General features: G+C 51.9%; 1 protein-coding gene and 1 long non-coding RNA gene across 5 annotated transcripts in view; one reads left to right on the top strand and one right to left on the bottom strand.

The window, feature by feature from the left end:
• The window catches only part of Vav2 (vav guanine nucleotide exchange factor 2), a 169509-nt gene that overhangs the window by 1853 nt on the left and 146137 nt on the right, over positions 1-21519 (top strand).
• On the bottom strand, positions 1324-7049 carry LOC147995401 (uncharacterized). The gene is made up of 3 exons (XR_015684209.1): positions 6703-7049; positions 3464-3724; positions 1324-2982 (listed from the first exon to the last, which is right to left on the bottom strand). It is a non-coding gene; the product is annotated as an uncharacterized LOC147995401 (long non-coding RNA).

The following is a 21519-nucleotide window of genomic DNA, read 5'->3' as shown; positions in this document are numbered from 1 at the left end:
AAGGAGAGACCCTGGAGGGAAAGAGAGGGTGTTGTTCTCATACTTAATAGCAATACCCCACCAGCCCAGAGAGCCAGAGAGCTTCGGGGTCTCTCTTGCAGCTGGAGCCCTGCAAAACCTGAGTGACAGTGTGCCCAAGTGGCACGCTTAAATGATTGCTGTAGGGAGGTCTTTCACAGATCTGGAAGTGTGACCCTCCTCCCCAAAGTTGGGGCTGGGAGGCTGAGGAGTTCTTAACCTCTTTCCTGGCTAGAGAAAGGGAAGGGGGCAATTCTTACACATAGCTGGTTCTTGACTCCCCTTCTCCCTATGGGCCTTCACTGAACTAGAGGCTAAGATGGCTTGCTTCTGGCAGGTTCTGTTGCTGGGCCTGGAGGCTTGAGGGGATTGGGGGTGGGGTTGGGTTAAGAGGGTGAGACTGATTGGCAGGGATATTGGGAGGAGCTGGTCCCTGTGGTTTGGTCCGGATGGGATGAAGGGTGCTGGCTTCAGCAGGTTTCAGGGTTCAACCCCTGGAACCTGGAGACTTCTAGGGTTTAACAGCCGGGATTAATGACACCAGCACAGAAGGTCTATGCTCTTGCTTGTCATCTTGTGTAGGCTGTCTGCTGTCCCATGGTCTCTACAAAGCAGGTGCTCCCTGAACCTCAGGTTGTTTCCAGAGCTGTCTGTGCAGGGTCTGGGGAGAGACTTTTCTCTCTAGGTGCTTGCTCTGTGCTACAGGAAGCTCACATTTCTAATATGGGGGGAGGTGGTGTCACTCTGGTTTGTGGTGACTGGAACACAGAAGAAATCACAACTGCCCTTTCTTTCTTGGGCTGCCTTGGGCTAGGCACAATTTGTGGAGTGGCCTGCCACCTCTGATCTGTAGCCAACAGTTAAAGCTTAGAGTGTACCACAGATGTGCCCTAGATGTAGCCCAGGTCTCCTGGCAGTAAGTGGCTTAAACTAGCTTGTGCCTGGACATCTTTCTAAAGAAATGGTGAATTCAAAGGACTTACCTCAGCTGCCCTGCGGTCTTGCTTACTTCCGTGGGACCTGTGTGTGGGCTTTCTGGGGTGATAGTGGGTGCCCGTCTGGCTTCCCCGGACACCTGGATCCATTTGGCAAGGAACGAGAGACCGTTTTCTTCCTCCCCATTTTCGGTGTGCCACAGCATGTCCAGCTCACTGGCCTCTGGTATCCCCTGATCCTTGAAGGCCACAACATGGCTTCCTGGTAAACCTTCAGGACTCAGAGGTCCCCTCCCATCTTGAGTTATGCTAGCTGGGCTATTGGTTCTAGGGGAGCATAATGGGAAACCTTTTATTTATTGATTTTTTTAAAAATTTTTATTTTGAGACAGGGTCTGACTGTAACCCTGACTGGATAGAACTTGCTACATAGCCCAGGCTGACCTGGAATTCTCAGAGACCTCCCTGTCCCTACCTCCCACGTGCTGAGATTAAAAGAATGCACCACTACACCAGGCCTGGCAATCTCTTGGGCATTGATGATCATGGAGAGATACTGACTACCTGCTTTGTTGTGCCCTCTTGAGTGGGCAGGATAGGATGTACTTTGCGCTCCAATACCTGGAAGCCGCGTTGGGTTTAAGTAAGCTAATTAGGTCTACTCACTAATTATTGATCCTGAGAAGGGACCTATGGAGTTGAAGTGGCTACAGTTAAGAAGAGTTCACAAGGGTACCATGCCAGCTGACAGACTCCATGTTTGCTCTGGGGAGGCCACTTAAGGAGGGGGTCTCTTTCACTTGGCTCTGTTACGTTTATAGCACTCCGGTGGCCTTCTCTCTTCAGGACATCAGTGGTCTATCTGCTGCAGGGAGGCAGCATAGATCTCTGAATACCTGGATCACCAGGGTTTGCCTCCATGGGACCTCCATGCCCTCCACGTTCCTCTTCTTCCCCCGCCTCCTGGCCTGGTACTTTGTCTCCTCCACCCCATGGTTTTTCCTCTTGTGCCCACCACACACTTTACTTAATCAACCACCTTCCAGCCTGGTTCTTTGTCAGCTGGCTTGGGGCCTCTTCCTTCTCTAGGAAGCTTCCTCTGACTGCTCTCTTCTGTCCTGAGTCTCGTTTTGGGCTAGCGCTGCTCTAGTGTGCATCTAGCGTTGTTTCAATACATACTGCTTGCTGCCTGCTCACTTGGACTCAGACCCTAGGGGATTTAGATCATTCATTCAGCCAGTCCAAGGGTGGTTGTGGGTCCTTAAGGACGTGAGCCTCTTCAAGCAGGACTACGTCCTCTCCGGTTCCCTGCAGCCTGGCTTCCCATGCAGAGCAATGTTCTTTCTTTCTAATCACAGGCTGGGGAGGAACAGGAGCGGAGCACACTGGCCAATGCTCTCATAAAGCCCCGGCAAGCAAGGGAAGCCAGTGGGTATGGACGGAATGTTTTTTGATGAGAAAGAAACCGTTGGATGGGTACCCAGTTCCTTCAGTGTCTGTGTGGGGATTCTGTTGGAGAGGCTGAGGTTCCAGAAAGACGTGGGATTTGGGAAGCAGAGAAAGGAAAGCTAATTCTCAGGGAAGCCAGGCAGTTTTAAAAGGTTTATTTGTGATCGTGTGTGTGTGTGTGTGTGTGTGTGTGTGTGTGTGTGTCTGTGTGTCTGTGTGTCTGTGTGTCTGTGTGTGAGAGAGAGTGAGAGAGAGAGAGAGAGAAAGAGAGGAGAGAGAGAAAGAGAGGAGAGAGAGAACGGACGTACAGATACCCTGGAGTTCAGAACAGAGTATTCGATCCTTCGGAGCTGGGGTTACAGCCAATTGTGAGCTGTCGGATGTGGGTGCTGGGAACCAAGCTTGGGTCCTCTGGAAAAACAGCAAGTGCTGCTTAACCAGGGAAGCCTTCTGTCCAGCCAGGCAGTTTTACAATCTGAGAATGGCTCCAAGTCACGGCCAAGTTGTATACACTTTCTTATGGACCTCTGAGCGGTAGCAGGGACTTGGCACTCCATGTCCTTGATGCCCCGCGCACTCCCTACAAAACAAATGTGCATTTTGTCACCCGCAGTAGCAAGGCACTCAGGTGTCCCTATTAAGCGTCCTTTCCAGCAAAGGTGACCTGGGATCTTCAGCTGCTCCTCTCTGCCCAAGGCCACTCCTCAACCATCACATTCTTTGCTCTTATGGCCAAGGTCCAGGCTCCTTGGATTTGAGTTCAACTGATGCCTCAGGAGCAGACTGAGGCTGTGCCCCTGCAGTGGAGTGTGGCATCCTGCTACCCTTCCCCCTGGATCAGAGCAGGTGGCTTTGAAGCTTAGCGTCGAGTGTCCACTGGGGAAGTTGAGTTTAAACTGCTTGATCACTGGGGAACGTAGGTTTCAGGGACCTGCTTCGAGACAAGGTAAATATTGATTTATCCTTCCCCCTCCCCCTCTCCTCTCCGCTTCTTTCTGTCTTCCCACCCAGTGTGGGTTATGTTTCCTGTTTTATTCTAATCTGCTACAACCATTATTTACCTCGGTGCTCACATTGTCTCGGGCGACAGTGGGAACTGGTCCAGGTTGGCGTCTGCGAATCTCTGGCACATTCCCAGTCATTCTGGGAGCATCGCTGACTCGCTGGCACAAGATGTTCTAGGCTCATCTGTGTGTTCCTTTGTCCTAGCTCGGGATCTGGCCCCTGCTTCAGTGGATGCGGTTCCGTGGTAGGAGAGGGGTATATCCAGGCCAAGACGAGGAGGGGTGTGCTCAGGACCCGTGGACGCTCTGAGTGCTTACCTGGGAAATGCATGTGAAAGCACAGATGTCTCTGTGTGTTGGACACGTCTGTGTGTGCACACATTCTATGTATGTGAATGCAGCCAATGCTGAACTACATCTAGATTTACACAGGACCGGAGAGATGGTTCTATGGTTAAGAGTTCTTGCTGCTTTTATGGCAGACCGGAGTTTTAATTCCAGCACCCATACTGGGTGACTCACAAGGGCTTACTACGCTAGCTCCAGGGGACCCATCTCCCTTTACTGGCCTCCTCGGGGAGTTGCTCTCATGAACACACACACGCACACACACAGATAATAATAAAAACACATTAAGATTTATGCATTCTTGGTAGCCATAACAAAAACTAACAAACGTGTGACATTAATTAAAACATTTTCTGAGCTCCGTCCTTTTCTTTTGGAGACACAGTCTCACTTTGTAGTCCCGGCTCTCTTGGAACTCACTCTGTAGACCAGGCTGGCCTTGAACTCACAGAGTTCCACCTGCCTCTGTCTCCTGAGTGCTGGGATAAAAGATGTGTGCCACCACTCCTGGGAAAAAGTTTGTTTATTATTATTATTATGTGTGTACATGATGTGCGTGTGTACTGTGGTATGTGTACTGAGACACCTTTGTGGGGTGGCTTCCTTGTTCTACCTTTACATGAGGTCTAGGGATCGAACTCAGGTCACCAGGCTTATACCGCAAGCATTTTACCCCCCCCCCCCAGCCATCTTGCCTACTCTATAACACTAATTTTAATGATGTATTTTACTTAGCTTATGCTGTTAGCAGAACACCCCCGGGAGGGTGAAAGCCAGATCTTTGGGAGTGTATGGATAAAACACAGATGTGTACAAATAGAATTCAGCTTCACACAGGGAAGGGGAGGTGCGTAGGGGTGTCTGAAAGACTCCTTGAGGTACTAGTGATGGGAATAAAGTGGGAGAATGCGATTCTGGGGCTGGTGTTTCTGCATGGCCGTGTTTGTGATACTCAGGTGGCGGCAGTGTCAGGGACTTGCTGACAGAGGGGAAGGGCTTCTGACAGCACTGCCCCTAGGCCTGGGTCTGATGCCCATGCAATGGACCATTGGAGCAACAAGCAGCATCCGCTGAAGGGCGGACACTCTCAGCGCAGTCATGAATTGTTTGTGTGGTGTGTGTTGGTTACAAAAACAACACCCCCCCCCAAAAAAAAACAAACAAACAAACCTGGCTTGCTTGTTAGCCTGGGTGCTGCTGAGAGGACGGCCACGTCGAGGGCCTTTGTTCAGAGCAGCCTGTCCCTGCTTTGGGCCCTGGGGATATCCGCTCTGTTAGCTGGGAATGGGGAGCTGTCAAGCTGTGTCCTTACTTGTTGGGGGCCTGGAAAGGAAAGTGTTCCCTCTCTGACTGTGGTTCTTGCTTTGAGGGTTAAGTAACCCAAGATGTCCTCTCAGAAGCCATGGGGTCTCCAGAGGGCAGTTGGGAATATGATCTCTCTTGTCAAAAGATGTTTATTTTTTATTTCTCTGTGTGTTTGTGTATCTGTGTGTGGGCACGAACATGTGTGCAGATGCCTGTGGAGGCCAGAAGAGGGCACCTGATCTTCTAAAGCTGGAACAGGCTGTCCTGGGGCAGTGAGCAGCCAGCTGCAGCAGTGGTCTCAATGCGGAGCCATCTCTCTTCTGTTTTTGTTTGAGACAGGGTTTCTCTGTGCAGCCCTGGCTGTCCTGGAACTCACTCTGTGGACCCAGCTGATCTGCCTGCCTCTGCCTCCCGAGTGCTGGGATTAAAAGCATGTCCGTCCCTCCCCAACCCCCAGCTATCTCTCTAACCTCCCTGACCCCTCTTTTGAGGACACTCATGATAAAGCATTTGTCACTCTGTGTCCAGGAGATGAGTGTCGATTCAGGACAGCAGACTCAGAACAGAGACAGTGAAGACTGATGGGTTGTGCAGCTGGTGGCTGATGCGTCAGGGCCTTCCCTGTGTTAAGTGGATGGAGGACAGAGTCTCCTCAGTCCTAACCCTGGGACTCCCCATCAGGCCTCCTTTCTCAGATCCCTTGAAAACACCTTTTCTCCCACAAGCCAGCCTGGCTATTCAGCTTTCTTCTGGAGTAAGGTAATCAGTGTTTGCTGTCAAGAGTTAGCTCAGAATATTTTAGGCATCATGGGCCAGATGGCCTCTGTTCTAGCACCCCCCACCCTCAACTCTGCCCTCACAGCAGGAAGTGTAGCTGTGGCTGTTTTCTGAACCAAGAGCGAGGCTGTGCTCCAGTGCAATGTATTTATCGAGATAGAATTCTGCGTTTCATAATGGGTTTATTCCAACCATTAAAATATAACCTTTCTTGGGAACGGAGGATGTAGCTTGGTGGCACTTGCCAGGCCCCGGGCTCCATCCCCAGCACCACCAGATCACACACACACACACACACACACACACACACACACACACACACACACGCCCACGCACATGCATTCTCTTACAGTCCTTGGTTTATAGGATGTACAAAGCAGGCTATATAAACAAATCCAGTAGAAGGAGCCCAGCCCGGCAGCGCAGGCTTGACACACCAATTACCTGAAATGGTGAGGCAGGAGGACCACAACTTCCAAGCCAGCCTGGAAACTTACTGAGGCTCTGTCTTAAGATAGAGTATAGGGGCTAAGACTGTAGCTTAGCGGTAGAAGACTTGACTGATACACACAGAGTCAGGCCCTAGGGGGAACAGCAGCTACGGGCCATACAAAACCAAAGGGCCGAGACTTAGAAGACCAGCATCCATCCGTGTGGAGCTGAGAGTACTAGAGTCTGTTGGATTCTGCTTCGGGTCATCCCCCTTCTCCCCAACTCCTGTGCCTGCTCCTTGTCTATTTGACACAGCTAGAGTCCTCTGGGAGGAGGAGGAGGAACTCCCTCCATCAGACTGCCTGTACATAAGTCTGTAGGACATTTTTTTCCCTTGATTAATGAATGATGTGGGATGGGTCCGTTTGGCTCACCGTGGACAGTAGCATCCCTGGCAGGTGGTCCTGGGGTGTGTAAGAAAGCAGGCTGAGCATCCCGGCTTGGCTTGCAGTTTTTGCCTCCAGGTTCCTGCCTTGGCTTCCACTGATGAGGGACCATGTATATAGCACATAAGCCCAACCAACCCTTGGCTTCCCAAGTGGCTTTTCCTTGGGGTGTTTTATCTCAGCCGTACAAACCTAACAAAGAAACTTTCCTTGGGGTTTCCTGCACCCAGCTGATCCTTCAACCCTGTGCTGAAGCTCACCTGGTGGGAGGTGTCCCAGTTTTTCTGTCCCGGCACCTAGTGCTCTAACTCAGCCTCTGGCTACCTGCCTCTTGTGGCTTCCTACTTCCTGGTCCTTGCCCTACAGTTTCTCCTTAGCCTTCCCCTCCCACCTCCTGCTTGAATGCTTCCCTAGGCTCTGAACTTTGAGAAGGGATCTCGGTTCCCCTCCCCCCAATACTGGTTGGCCCCTGTCTGCTCTTTGCCAAAAGCCCTTGACAAGCTTGTCTAACAGGAAGTGCTGGACAAGAGCAAACTGCTGACCTGTTTTTCTCATGCTTCCTTGATGACCTCGATCACTTAGTGCCCTCAGTCATGTGTCCTAGATGTGGAAGCCAGGCTGGTGAGGGTCATTTGCACTTAGTTTCCTTACCCGAAATAGGACGACAGTCCCTGTCTCTCCACACCCCTCACCCCAGGCTCTTAAGAGGATTTTGTGGGAGATATATGCCAGCTCCCTGGCTTGGTTGCCTCAGGATGCTGCACGCCCCGCCTGCCCTCTTTACTGCTCACTCCTGTGGTATCCAGATCTGTGCTGCACAAGACAGCCACCTTCCTTTCCTGTCCCCTGGCCCTTGGCAGGTCAGGCCCTGTGGTCATTCCCACTGGCCCGAGGAGGAGACTCCTCTGCTCTCCTATCCTTGGGTGAACTGAGTATCCTACTGAGGGCACATGACTTCTGCCCTCTCTGTGGCTTCTCGGGCAGGGACTTCTGGACCACACAGACAGGAGATGGAAACACACCACCGTTGCTGTTAGTGTGTTTCAGACTTGCACCCTGGGACTGAACCCGGATCTTCTGGAAGAGCAGCCAGCGTTCTTAACTGGCGAGCCATCTCTCTAACCCTCTAGGAAGCATCCATTTCTTGGCTCTCCAGGCACTGAGCTGGGTGACTCTGAGGGGAGAGAGTCACAGGTGAGGGGTCAGCTGAGGTCCTGCAGCTGTGTTGGGGCGCAGACTTTTCACCAACCAGGGTAGGCTGTTGGCAGGGTTCACATCCACATCCTGGGATACCAGGAGCCGGTAACTGCATCCCAAGGCGGCCTAAAGGAAGGCCTAGCTGGCCCTGTTGTAGCTACATGACTTTCTGCTTACCCTTCACCTGTCTCCAGATAATGGGGAGGGGACTCAACCTTATTTACAAAGCATCTGCCACTGGTCATTGTGTCACAGAAATAGCTCTGAGCGTTGACCTGATAAATAGAGAAGAAAGCTGGCAGGAGGCTGGGGCTGGCACTTAATCATAGCACCTTCAGGCTGGTTTCTTGGCCAGGTGATAGTGGTCCCCTTGCCTTCCTGTGTTTCTTGGGAAGTTCTTGTTTCCAAATATTTCAGTAGCTGCACCAGCAAACAGGCAACTTAACTAAGGTTTAGATGAGGCCTGCTGGAGAGAATGGGCTCAGGGCAAGGTGACCTTCTGGCTTTCACCGGGCTCCGTCTGTCAAGAACAGCCATGGCTTAGAGTTTTTGCACATGGAAGTCTCCTTTGCACTCCTTCCATCAGTTAACATCCTTTGTGGAGTTTGGCTGACCCACATCCACTTCTTCCCCCAGGGCTGGGATCCCAGACCCCATGCACTCATACAGAGGTGACCTTATACAGACCACTGGGGACCCAGTGGCTGCATCCTGGTCCTGGCCTCAGGTGCTTGGGCAGGGTGTGATTGCAGACATGTCTCTGGGTGAATACCCTCAGAGCCCTGGACCCTCTTAGTCCACGTCTGAATACTACCTTACCATCTCTTGCTGTGTCTTCTTGGTTGTTGGTCTTTGGGCCTTGCTTTCTCAAGGGACCTTTTAAGAGCCACAGAATAGGAATTGAGGACTGATAGAGGTGGCAGAGGGAAGTCAAATTTCACAAATACAGTACCCGACCTTCCAGTGGATAGGGTAACCCTACACCCTTGCAGAGTCCGAGCTGAGATTCCTTCCCTCCAGCTGCTAACAGGCCCAAGAGAACAGAGTCTCTCAGGATGTTTGGCATTAGTCACCCCCCTCCCCCAGCAAGGCTCAGCTTACCCTCAGCCTGTGATTTCCCCCTGAGCACCCAGGGGCCCCTGACTGCATTGTATCCTGTAGTTGTCACTGTCTTTGGCTTTTGGCTCCAAAAGATAAACAAGAATAGCAGTCTCCACAGTGGCGAGGAGGTGACAGGTCTGTGCCCAGGCTTGCTTGACCTGGGGCCAGACCCGACTGAGATCTCCTGAAGCCGACCAGACTCAGCTACAAACGGCGATCTGTGGTCTGTGTGTTTGTTTGCCACACTTTATAGAGTTTGTATAAGGATTAAAAGAGTTTTTATAGGGCCCATAACCTGCCCTGGAGCCAACTCAAACCTGAAGCCATAAATGCTCCTCCTGGCTACTTCCCTGTACTTTTGGTTTGTGGCAGGCACGGTCATCTGGTTCCTTTCTCTTCCGCTGTTTCTTTAGCCTTGCTCCTCTGAGTCCCCTCATCCCTCTGCAAGTCAGTGCAGGGTGGGGCCGGTTGCTTGCTTATCTTCCTTCATTGGATGACCTTTGGAAATGTGGCTGCATTTGGGGTCATGTATTAATTACATCAAGCCCTTCGGGGAGCCGCAATCGGGAGGGTTCTGAGGTAGGGTTGGGTGTGCTCTCCCAGGACCAGAATCCGGTACTGTTCAGGCCTTTCAGCTGTCTTTTTTATCACTGTGCTTCCCCAGCCCTCCCTTCATACCTTCAGGCCTTCCTCTTAAAAGCAGTGAGGTTTCTCTGATTGCCACTGTTGTCGTACAAGGCTGGAGCACAGGGAGGCACAGCAGGTGGTGTGGGCCTGCGCTGAGTGTGACATGGGACTTCCTTTGTTGGCTAAGGAGATGCATGGTGTCAGGCCACCTCTGGAATCCTGCTGCTGCCGCGAAGCTTTGGCTTAGGCGCCCCCTCTTTGATTCTAGAGCCTTATTTCTGCTGGTACCGGCACCCCAGAGGCCTGAGGCTCACCCCAGAAGTCTGAGGCTCTTGTTCTCTACCCTCAGCGAGAGGCAGAGGTTTGTGGTCAAGCAAGAGCATGGGCCCCTATCTCTTAACTGTGTGAGATGGTGATCAGCCCAAGAGCATTATGTCATGTCCTCTGGTGTGAAGGGAATGTGTGTAGTCTACCGAATGACATGTGTCCCCCACCTCCACCCTTGGGGGGTTCTGTGGAAGGCTCTGGTTCCTCATGTTCATTCAGCTCTGTTCTGAGGCCCGCCTTCCTTCTTTCCCCAAGTCCCTCACTCCTCTCCTCCACGCCCTTCTCCCTGTCCGAGCCCCTCTCTGGTCCGTATTGTGTTTACTTAGCAGCTCGCACAGGAGGGGCCACAGTTACTTGGGCGAAAGAAAAGACTGCTTTTGGATCTGACCTCTTTGCACCCATAGGTGACACATCATCGCTGTACATGATGATGGCCCAGGGTGCCTGTCTCCGCCGGGGAATGTCTGGGCCATCGCTTGTGTTTCATCCCTGAGAGCGTGCAGGAGCTAAGCCTGCTTGAAGTAGGGCAGCCATGGAGACTGGCAGGTTGCTGTGCCTCTCCAAGCCTCAGTTTACTCGTTGCCTCAGTGGCAGGGTGGTTCACCCACTTTCACCCTGCTCCCGTCTGCTCACTTTTCGCCCTCTTTAATTAATTGATTAATTAATTTTGCTTCATCTGTTTACTTGAGAGTCTCATACAGCCCAGCCTGATCTTTAACTCAGTATATTGCTGAGGATGACTTTGAACGCCTGATCCTTCTGCCACTACTTCCCAAGTACTGGGATTGCTTGCACACACCCCTTTGCCTTTCTCAGGCCTTCCTTATGGTCTGGGATTCTATAAGGTTCCTGCTCTCAATCTCCAGGAGACATTTCCCCTTAATGGTGGTCTCTTCTGTCTGTCCTCAAGCTGGCACCTGCTACACGATGCCCCCAGCCCCACCCCCAGCTGTCAGGAACAGAGAGAGGTGCCCTCTTCCCATCTTGAAGGGCCAGGGCCAGCCTCTGCATCAGTGATGAAGGGGGGTATCCCAGTGGCTTCAGCTCTTTAGCCCTGTGCTTTGGGTTTGTAAAAAGGGACCACCAGGTTTTCTTTTTGTCTCTCACGTGCTTCCTAGGCGGGTAGGAGGAAGACGTGAATGGCGCGTGGAGTTGCCTGCCTTTCCCAGAGCTGCTGTCTGCTGTGTGTAATTACTCTTGTGGTGAGCCGCCCTGCCCTGCCAGTGACTCTTCAGCTCCGCGCTCCGTGCTCTGGTTGACAAGTCCCCTCTTCAGCTGCTCCTAGAGGTGGGGCACGTTCCTGTGGGAGTGAGACAGCGCCTCTCCAGCTGCAGCCGTCTGGGGCAAGCTCTGGCAGTGGCTGCTTTTAATAATGACGTGGCTCTTTGGGTGAATCTCAGTTTTTCCAAGATTAGTTGATGTAATATTCTCGTACCCCACCCTGGAGCCCAGACCTGTCCTGGCATTTTTTTGGGAATGCGAACATTTGAGATGTGGTGCCGAGCTGGATGGTGGGCTGGTGTGCTTCCGGCCTGTTAGCTTAGCAGGTGCTAAGAATGCATTGTGAGGCGGGACTGTAGAGTGACAAACCCTGGCTATGTGTATGCACATCCTCGAGTGTGCACGCGCGCGCGCACGTGCACACACACACACACACACACACACACCACTCCTAAATGTGCACCAAGGCTTGGCTGCTTTGTGCAGTGGGCTTCCTAGGGGTGAGGTTCCTGAGATGAGGGTGCGTGGGCGCCGGGTGGGACTGAGTCACTGAGGACTCTCCTGCTGGCCAGTGTGATCTGTTCCCAGTCCCAGTGGCTGTCTGGGTCTGAAGGCTGGGAAGAATCATTCATGGTCCACTTGTTGTGGGGGAGTGTCTGCTCAGGGCCCTGGGAACCTCAATTTACTCAATAGACTGTCTACCCCATCGATGCCAGTGGATGAGGAACTGGCCTTTCCGTTGGGGGTGCCCAGGTGGCACGGACAGCCATGAGTGGGCCTCTCAGTGAGTGGGTTCTGAGACTAGCAGGGGCGGGTTGAGGGGAACCATGACAGTGGATCAACCTGTTTCTTTCTTTTCTCCAAGATCTGAAGGTTTTTTATTTTGTTTTATACTGTTACTACTGATTGGTAAGTTTTGTTAATATCCGAACACCACGAGAGTATATGGACCGAGTGATAGCATTCTGAGATTTTGAGGAAGCCGGATACAGGTGCGAACGACAAACGCCACCACCTTGAAGGCACACGAGGCTACAGAGAAGACAGGAACGAAAGTCTGCGAAGAGAACCCGAAAACAAAAAGGACCACTATAGAGATTATGTTGTGTCATTTTTGGCTTCCATATGAAGATATATAATAAATTCTACAATGTTTAAAGCTCACCAGAATCTGGACACCTTTATATAATAGTTTCATATAACTTCTCTTTTTTGAGGGAACTAACCACTTTTTAAAAGCTAAGAAAAAAAGGGAGCGACACCTACATACACTATAGGTCATTATTTTATAAATCACTTTCCGGGACTTAATTCAGAAATGTCTAACTTTCCCAAACACCAGAGGAAGTCAACTCACCTGTCACTAGCTACCGAAGAATGAAGAAAAAGCGTCATTTGACCGTAAGTTCTCGGGAAGATAGAGTGAACTAGGCCGTCACAACCCACTACATTCTAAAATGCCACCTTCCTTTAATCATTTGCAAAAATGTATAGGGATACACCGGCCGTTTCTTAAACCATCTCCATGGTTCATTCTTTCCCTTTCTCTCCCACCGGCTACTTAGCTCTGTGTGGGTCCTGGTCCCCATGAATGAACTGTGATCGTCCCAGGATACATGAGAAATGGTCACTACCACAGCTTGCCTCCCAGAGAAGAGACGCTCCAGCCTTCAGTCTGCCTACGGCTTAGTCTTCTGGTCCTTGGAGTGTAGGCTGGTGCCTGGGTTTCTTCCTTATTGGTGGGCAGCTGGGTAGACCAGCCAGCTAGGATAGTACCTCATGATGGAGGGAGAGCCCAGGGGCTAGCCTCTGTAGTGTCCTTGGCCCAGGGAGATGCCTGCTATGCTGCCTGTCCTGGGCAGTTCTGGGGATTGCCAAGATGGGTCTAATTAGTCACTGAGTGGTCCTGAGGTGGATCCCGCACAGGACGTTCTCTTCTCTGCCTCACAGAGGCTCCCTGGAGTACAGTTACGTTTGAAAAGCTTTGGGGACTGAGGCTGAGCCCTGAGAACCTGTCTGAGTTCACCATTAGAAGAATATAGGGCTGAATATTGGCCTCACACACATTCTGAAGCCTTGGTGCATGGCGTGCTCTGGGAGGCTCTTCTGCCTCCCAAGATGAGGGATTTGTATCCTTTGTTGCCATCCATAATTCATGTGTTGGCGCTCTCTCTCTCTCTCTCTCTCTCTCTCGCTCTCTCGCTCTCTCGCTCTCTCGCTCTCTCGCTCTCTCGCTCTCTCTCTCTCTCCCCCCCTTCCTTTCTCTCTCGCTCGCTCTCTCTCCCCTCATGTGCATAATAAAACTTTTTTTCCCCTTACAAAAAGGGAGATAGAATGTCTACACACCACTCCCTCCCTCCTCTTCATGCAAATAAACCCTGGGAGAAATTGGCCTGTCATCTCCTTGGGTGTATTTTGTGGTAATTTAGCTGCTTAAACGAAACATCTGTTAGCCAGCAAGGCCCAGGGAGAGCAGGGCTCTAGATTAGAGAGAGGAGCAGGGAAGTCATTTGTGTTTACTGTTCCTGGGGAGTGGCTTACAGGCAGTGGGGTGGGGGTGGAACTGACACCCAGAGGCCATGGTGCAGGAATGGGGGTGGGGAGAGCTAGAACATTTGCACTCAGCCTCTTAGGTCCCTGAGGACAAGGTCCCACTTCCTCTCTGCAGCTGGGTCAGAACTGGTGCTGGGCTGTGGTTGGGACTCTGGGAAGAAGCTGCTCCTGTTTCTGCAGCTTCACGTGGGCCTAAGAGACTCTTAGGTTCTGGCAGAATTTCCTCCTGAGGGGGTGGGTATCCTTTGGTGTCCTGAGGACTGTGAGCTTAGACTTGTCCCCACTGTGGACCTGGCCCCATGTGCTTGTGGACAAGGTTCCTACCTACCCTAGGTCTTAGTTGGTGTGTCTATAGGAGGGGGCTCCAATGGGACTAGGTAAGCTCCCTCCCCAGTCTCCCCTGTGTGGACCACATTCCCTGGCTCCCAGTAAGTACTACTCTGTGTGATTGGTTGTTTCCCATCCCTGGCTTTGGGAACTGCCTCATTATATAATGGGTTTTTTTTGGTGTGTGTGTGTGTGTGTGTGTGTGTGTGTGTGTGTGTGTCTGTGTGTCTGTGTGTCTGTGTGTGTCTGTGTGTCTGTGTGCGTGTGTGGGGTAGGCAGTGATTTTCACAAGTACCTTGCTGTGTGGTATAATAGAGGGAGTAGTGCGCATGTCCGTTGGGCAAAGGCCTTAATGCCAATTTGAAGTGGGCGAGAGAGCGCATCTTTCCTTTGAGGGTCCTATAGGTCCTGGGGGCAGAATGAGGAAACACTGGCATGACCTCTCAAGTGAATAGTTGGGAGGAGGCCCAGGACTCTAGGAGCTGGGCCCCGGGCTGCAGACCACCCTGTATTTAAGGGAGACGACAGGAGTTCCAAGCCACTGCCTTGAAGGAACCATGGCAGTGAGTGGGTGGTCATGTGGGTGGTTTCATCCTTGGGAGGGTCATGAGAAGAGATGGAAAGAATGTGTTATGTTCAGATTTGGTTCTAGAAAGTTCTTTTGGGGGTTGGCCGTTATGGTATGAGGCAGCTGTGGGTGTGTGATAGGTGGGCAATGGGCGTAATGTGTGTGTGTGTGTGTGTGTGTGTGTGTGTGTGTGTGTGTGTGTGTAATAGGCTATGAGGGAGTTGGAAAGGGCTGGTGGACATCAACTGGACATGGACAATAAAGAGGGTTCCTGGTGTGCAGCCTGGACAGTGGCAGGAATGTTAGACTGGTTTTTGTCCTTGGATAAAAGTCTACGAAAGGTTGAGGGGACAGGGAAGGTTCAAGGTCTCTGTGTGTGCTTCTGTGTGCAGAGGCCAAAGGTCAAAAGTGAGTGTGTTCCTCAATCACTCTCCTCAGCTAACCCATGAAGTCACAGCAGAGAGGTGGGGGAGGCACAGAGAGATGGAGGAGGCACAGAGAGATGGAGGAGGCACAGAGAGATGGAGGAGGCAGAGAGATGGAGGAGGCACAGAGAGATGGAGGAGGCACAGAGAGATGGAGGAGGCACAGAGAGATGGAGGAGACAGAGAGATGGAGCAGGCACAGAGAGATGGAGGAGACAGAGAGATGGAGCAGGCACAGAGAGATGGAGGAGACAGAGAGATGGAGGAGACAGAGAGATGGAGGAGGCAGAGAGAGATGGAGGAGGCACAGAGAGATGGAGGAGGCACAGAGAGATGGAGGAGGCAGAGAGATGGAGGAGGCACAGAGAGATGGAGGAGGCACAGAGATGGAGGAGGCAGAGAGATGGAGGAGGCACAGAGAGATGGAGGAGGCACAGAGAGATGGAGGAGGCAGAGAGAGATGGAGGAGGCAGAGAGATGGAGGAGGCACAGAGATGGAACAGGCACAGAGAGATGGAGGAGGCACAGAGAGATGGAGGAGGCAGAGAGATGGAGGAGGCAGAGAGATGGAGGAGGCACAGAGATGGAGGAGGCAGAGAGATGGAGGAGGCACAGGAGATGGAGGCACTTTTTCCTTTCTTTCTGGATACTGCTTTTCTTGGGCTGGTAAGATAGCTCATTGGGTAGTCTAATGACTTGAGTTCTATTCCTGGGACCACAGGGTAGGAGGAGAGAACCTACTCCCACAAGTTGTCATCTGACCCCCATCCATGCACCCTAACTCACATGTGCCAGGACACATACACACAGAATAAATTTTTAAAAATGGGGGGGGGGGGAGGAAAGGAAACATGGTCTTTTAACTCACCCGGGGTCTTCCTGCCTTTGCTTTCTGGTCCTCGGTTTGTAAGTGCACACACTGCTACCCTAATTAAAAGATAGATTTGTTCTTGAGACCGGGTCTTACTGTGGAGTCCTAGCTGGGTGGGAACTTCTTATGTAGATAAGAATAGTCTCGGATTCACAGAGATCCACCTTCCTCTGCCTCCTCAGTGCTGGGATTAAACTAATGAGCCACCCCACTGGGCAAATAAAAGTTATACTGATGTGTGTGTGTGTGTGTGTGTGTGTGTGTGTGTGTGGTGAGTGTGTGTGAGTGTGTATATGTGTGTGAATATGTGTATGTGTGTGTGAGAGTGTATGTGTGTATGTGTGTGTATGTGTGTGTGTATGTGTATGTATGTGTGTGTGAGAGTGTATGTGTGTGTGTATGTGTGTGTGAGCATGTGTGTGTGTATGTGTGTGTGAGCGTGTGTGTGTATGTGTGTGAGTGTGTGTGTGCGAGTGTGTATGTGTGTGTGAATGTGTGTGAGCGTGTGTGTGTATGTGTGTGAGTGTGTGTATGTGTGTGTACGAGAGTGTATGTGTGTGTGAGAGTGTGTATGTGTGTGAGAGTGTGTGTATGTGTGTGAGAGTGTGTATGTGTGTGTGAGTGTGTGTGTGTGGTGAGTGTGTGGTGAGTGTGTGGTGAGTGTGTGTGGTGTGTGTGTGGTGTGTGTGTGGTGTGTGTGTGGTGTGTGTGTGTGTAGAGCCAAGGAGCTGGCTTTGAATGTTTGGACTCAGCTCTAAATTCTATTTCTATCAGCTTGAACTAACGGCTCTGCAATCAAGTTGCAGCTCATTCCTGTCTTAGCAGGTTTGAACTGTGGCATGAAGTGGGCCTTAGGCTCCAGCTCCCTAGGGAAGGGCTGGTTGCCAGCATGTTGGTTCATTGAAGGTGACAAGGTGGCCTTTGCGGCGTTCAGCCAAGCAGACTGAACACCCAGAAGAGCTTGTGTGTTGTGTTTTAAAGTGAGTGTTGATTATGAACAGAGGTTTTTCTTTAAAAAGGACATTGCCTTAAATTGATTTTTGGAGCCTCTTTCATTGCTATTGATCCAGCAAAGCTTCAGTCAGGAAGCAAGCTCGCAGTGGCTCTGCTGAGACTTACTTGATAACCTCACTGATGGTGAGGAGAGAAACATTTGCCAAGACTTGGGTGACCATACCTGGTCATGAGTTCAAGGCTGGCCACATGATCTTTGCCATGATTCCTGGGCTAAGCCTGGGCCCCTGTCCTGCTGTGGTGGACCTGGAGCCAGCCTGGACAGCATTAGGACACTCTCTAAGTGTCAGGAATAAAGAATAAAGAATGAAGGGGTGCTGCTCCTGGTAGACATCTCCCTCCGTATCTGGAGCACTGGCTCGGTAGTGGGGTCGGCTGTGGCTAGAGACAGTGCCTGTCCTGTGTGTCTCCCATCTCCAGGTGGTGTGGGTGATATTTTCTCCAGGACATTGGTGACTCCGGTTATATGAGCACCTAGAGGACTGTGCTGGACAATTTCAAGCCCTGGCTTAGCTTCTCGGCCCTCTAGCAGCAGGGGTCTTGGGTGTCTGTCACATGACTTTAGTGAGCCTGAGCTCAGGACAGGGTTATGATGGCTCTGTCCACCTGAGTAAACCCTGCCCTCCTGCTCACAGCTTCTCCCACTCTCCACCCCCCTGCTGTAGCAGCCTGTACCCTGAGATTTATGCTGCAAGATAAGTATCTGACTCTCTTTTCTTCTGGGAGAGCCTCTTGGTACTGGGTCTCAGCGAGGAATCACTACCTCCCTGACTCTCTCCATCCCAGGTGTCCCATCAGGTCTAAGTAGAGTCCCTGGACACGTATGGTGTGGTGACATCACTTAAGACCCAGAGTCTTACCCATCGCCCTGGTCACCTTCTTTGTACTGTGTGAAATGTCTTGGCTCAGTGAAAGCTGCTGTCTGCCTGTTGGTCCCATGTCATCCCTATGAGTTAGCTCAAAATATGAGTGACAGGTAAAGCCAGCGATGATAGCATTTGTTTCAGACCAAAATGGATAAATCAAATCCTAGATCTCTTGACAAGGTAACAGGCGAAAGAAGGCTTCCTACGAATACCAGCCAGCGAAGGTCAGTCAGAGACGGGTGAATGAGGGCCTGAAGAGGGGGAGCCCGGGGATGCGGGAGAAACAGAAGGGCTACATTTAGTAACACTGAGAAAAATGGAAAGTTGAAACAAACAAAAGGCCCAACTGCTTGCTGTCTCTTGAAAGCCTTTGAAAGGTTGAGGAGAACGGGTTGGGCTGATGGCGGTGGGTTTTGGTCTCAGGTGCCCATCTAAGGAGCAGAGCTGGCCTTCAGAACTCAAAGCCTTATGTTCCAGCCTTGCAGCCGCTTGCTCCAATGTGGAGGGGGAGGGGACTGGTCTGCAACCCCAGGGCGGTGGGGCTCCTAAGTCTGCTTCTTCTCAAGTTCTGTCTACCCTTGTCAGGGACTGAGGGAGGGTGACCAGTCCCTTCCTCATCCTCTTTGTGTCCCCCCTCCCATCTGTTTGACGGAGGGTTTTGCTGTCAGTGTTTATGAGGGTTAGGGTGGGGGCCGTGATGAGCTGTTGACCCATTGCTTTTATCTTTGGGGTGTGACTCCCGAGAGTCCATCGGATGAGGCCGGTACAGCCGAGGGGCAGCTGCTGCTGACCATCCAGGAGAGGGTCGGGGGAGATGATACTGATTTTGGTGTGAATCCTCAGGGCAGGTAGGGTTCAGTTAGGATGGGGTCAGACTGTGTACCTCCGAGGACAGCAGTACTTCTGAGCTGATGCACACTGGGTCACGCCTGGATAGTTTCTAGTGCATCTGCAAAGACCCTTCCCAATTTAAGGGTGCCTGTAAGGTTCCAGGAGTTAAGGCGTGAACGTATTTTTTTAGTCTGTTTATGTCTGTCTCCTTGACACGGTGGCCCCTTTTTTTCATCTGGACATGACGTGTTGTCAGAGCTGCTCAAGAACGTGAGGTAGGAAGGGGTTGAGAGAGGAAGAACTTGGGATCCTGGAGAGGGCAGGATCCGGGTTGAGGCAGGAGATTGGTGGAGACTGGGTGGTTGGTGGAGACTGGGTGGGCTTGCTGAGATGCTGCCTCTAAGCGGCTGCCCGGTATGATGGGAGTTTGCGTGTCCTTTCCTGGGGACCCTCGTCCTCTGCCTTCTCAGAGGATGATCTGCTGCTGTTGGGTTTCGGTTCTCTAGCTACCCCGGTTGCCCTGGGGATGTGGGCACTTCGAGCACGCTCTGTTTCTCAGCGACCTCTGTCTGAGTCGCTCTGCTGCTCTCTCACTTCCCTTGGCCACCCTATCCCCTGCCCCCCAAATAACACCTGGGATGGGGCAGGGTGGGATGGGGAGCCCCGGTTGCCATTATCTCTGAAGGCCGATCAAGAGATTCTCTTCATGCATGCTACAAAGTGGGACGTGATGCAGATTTGACGGCCAAGTGAGAGAATTATGAATGGACAGATACAGTGGGCGGAGCTGGGCCCTGGTGTCCTGCGGGCTCAGCCAGATGCTCTAGTTAATGGTAATCATGGAATGTGGCCGGGAAGGGCATCCTTGAGGGGCACAGTACGGGGTCCTCAGCCGTGCGTGGTGTTTAAGGTGAGGGGGCTTGGCTTTCTGTTTCTTGCTCTACCTACACGGGGAGTTTGCTAGGGACCTGGAATTTGGGGCCTTTGGCCCAGCATGAGAATTCCTTTGGTGGAAGGAAGCCCCTGTCACTGTGTGGTGCACACCTTTATTGAGTCCAGTCGTTAGCCATTATGCACCTGACTTGAGGTGAAACTGTGGGAGCAGTCTGAGTGTCCATTTGAGGGGAGACTGGAGGAGGCATGTCAGGCCCAGGCCAGGGCAACTATACCCATCTCCATGGTGAGGTAGGGGGCTTTGAGGCACCAGTGAGGAGGTGCTGGACCCAACATCTGATCGCTCCTGTGTCACTCAGAGACCAGCTTGGATAAGCAAGGCACTACAGCAGCTGGGTAGGAATGCCAAGGTCACTAGCAATCCTGCCTTCCCTTGTCTAGGAGAGGTTATTTCTATATTGGGAGAAAAACAAAAACAAAAAACGAAAACAAGGGGTTGGGGATTTAGCTCAGTGGTAGAGCACTTGCCTAGCAAGCGCAAGTCCCTGGGTTCGGTCCCCAGCTCCGAAAAAAAGAATTAAAAAAAAAAAATGAAAAAACAAAACAAAAAAAACCCAAAAACCAAACACACACACACACACACACACACACACACACACACACACACACACACACACCCAAACCAAAACACTGGTCTTACTCTGGGCTTCTTCCTTCCCTGTCCATAGGAGTTGGGACCTGTGACCCTTCCCCAGAGTGGAAGCCTGGGCCACTGTGTCCCTCCTTGATAAGATGGCAGAGGCTATCCCAACCCAGGCCATGCTAGCAAGTACAAGAGGAAGAGAAACCAATGTTCCTAGATGCCTCGGCAGGAACTCTAGTTGGCTGCGGGACCCAGGCGGGCAGCTGGGAAGCTACAGTCAGTATATCCTGCCCTTCTCATGACCCAGGTCTGAAATGCCAGCTCTGGTATAGCTTTCCTGCCCTGTCCTCTCTGTCTGGGTAGCCTCTCACATGCTGGGCTCTTTTGGTGTGGGGCCTGAGGGTGAGTCTGCAGCTTCGAGCATTCCTGAGCTTGGCTGCCGTACCTGTCATCCTGGCATCTGTGGAGCCCTGTCCCCTGATCCTGCCTCTGGGGTTGCAGAGTGGAGATGGGACACTGAGAGGCCTAGAGCCAGCAGGATGGGGATTTTAGAAAGTTCTGCTTTTTCACGGATCATCCGGGTTTCATGGGCCTTTGAGAAAGGGAACCTCAGAGACTGGCCTCACTGGACACACCTCCTCCCACCCCTAGCCCTGAGAAGAGCTAAGAAGCCGTACCTGCTTATGGGGGAAAAACCAGAGACAAAAGAAGAAGCCACGAACCCCAGTGTGGCCTGAGTATAAGTTCCTGAAAGATCAGGGGAATTCCTCAAGCTGATGGGGGTGGGGGTGGGGGTTGGCAGGGCGTGGCAGTGTGGAGCTGTGTCCTTGTCCCCTCTCTGCAGACAGAAGAGCTTTCCCACTGACCTGAGAGGAGGCCTAGGGATCTAGAGAACTGAGAGAGAGAGCAGGGCCCTGCGGAAGGGTGGATGGTATGAGGAAACCTGGAAGGTCATTGAGGGCCTGGGTTAGAGAGCTGGAGAAAGACCTCTCTAACTTTTGAGGAAGTCTTTCTTTCTCCTCCCCCAACCCCCAACCCATGAAACTACAGAGCTATTTGGTTGGGGTAACTAAGGCTCTTCGAGGGTCAGGGACTTGCCCAGGGCCCCCTGGGAAGCCATGTTTAGCAGAGTTCTGTCCTGTGTGCCCTCTGCCCCAGTGGCTTCTGGTCCTGATGTTCAGAGTGAGACTAGGTAGGAGGGGAGCAGATGAGGGTAAGATACCTCTCATCTGAGCCTTCCCAGGGTGCATTTCACGGGAGCTGTGGTTGCCACTGATGGCTGACCCCTCTGCTCACGTGGGAATGGAACTGACCTGGGGAATGGATCACTGGTTTTCCAT

This window comes from Rattus norvegicus, chromosome 3, assembly GCF_021556685.1.
Source record: "Rattus norvegicus strain SHRSP/BbbUtx chromosome 3, alternate assembly SHRSP_T2T, whole genome shotgun sequence".
In the NCBI taxonomy this organism is placed as follows: domain Eukaryota; kingdom Metazoa; phylum Chordata; class Mammalia; order Rodentia; family Muridae; genus Rattus; species Rattus norvegicus.
The sequence above is the reverse complement of the archived record's forward strand: the minus strand, read 5'-3'. Positions and strand labels throughout refer to the sequence as shown.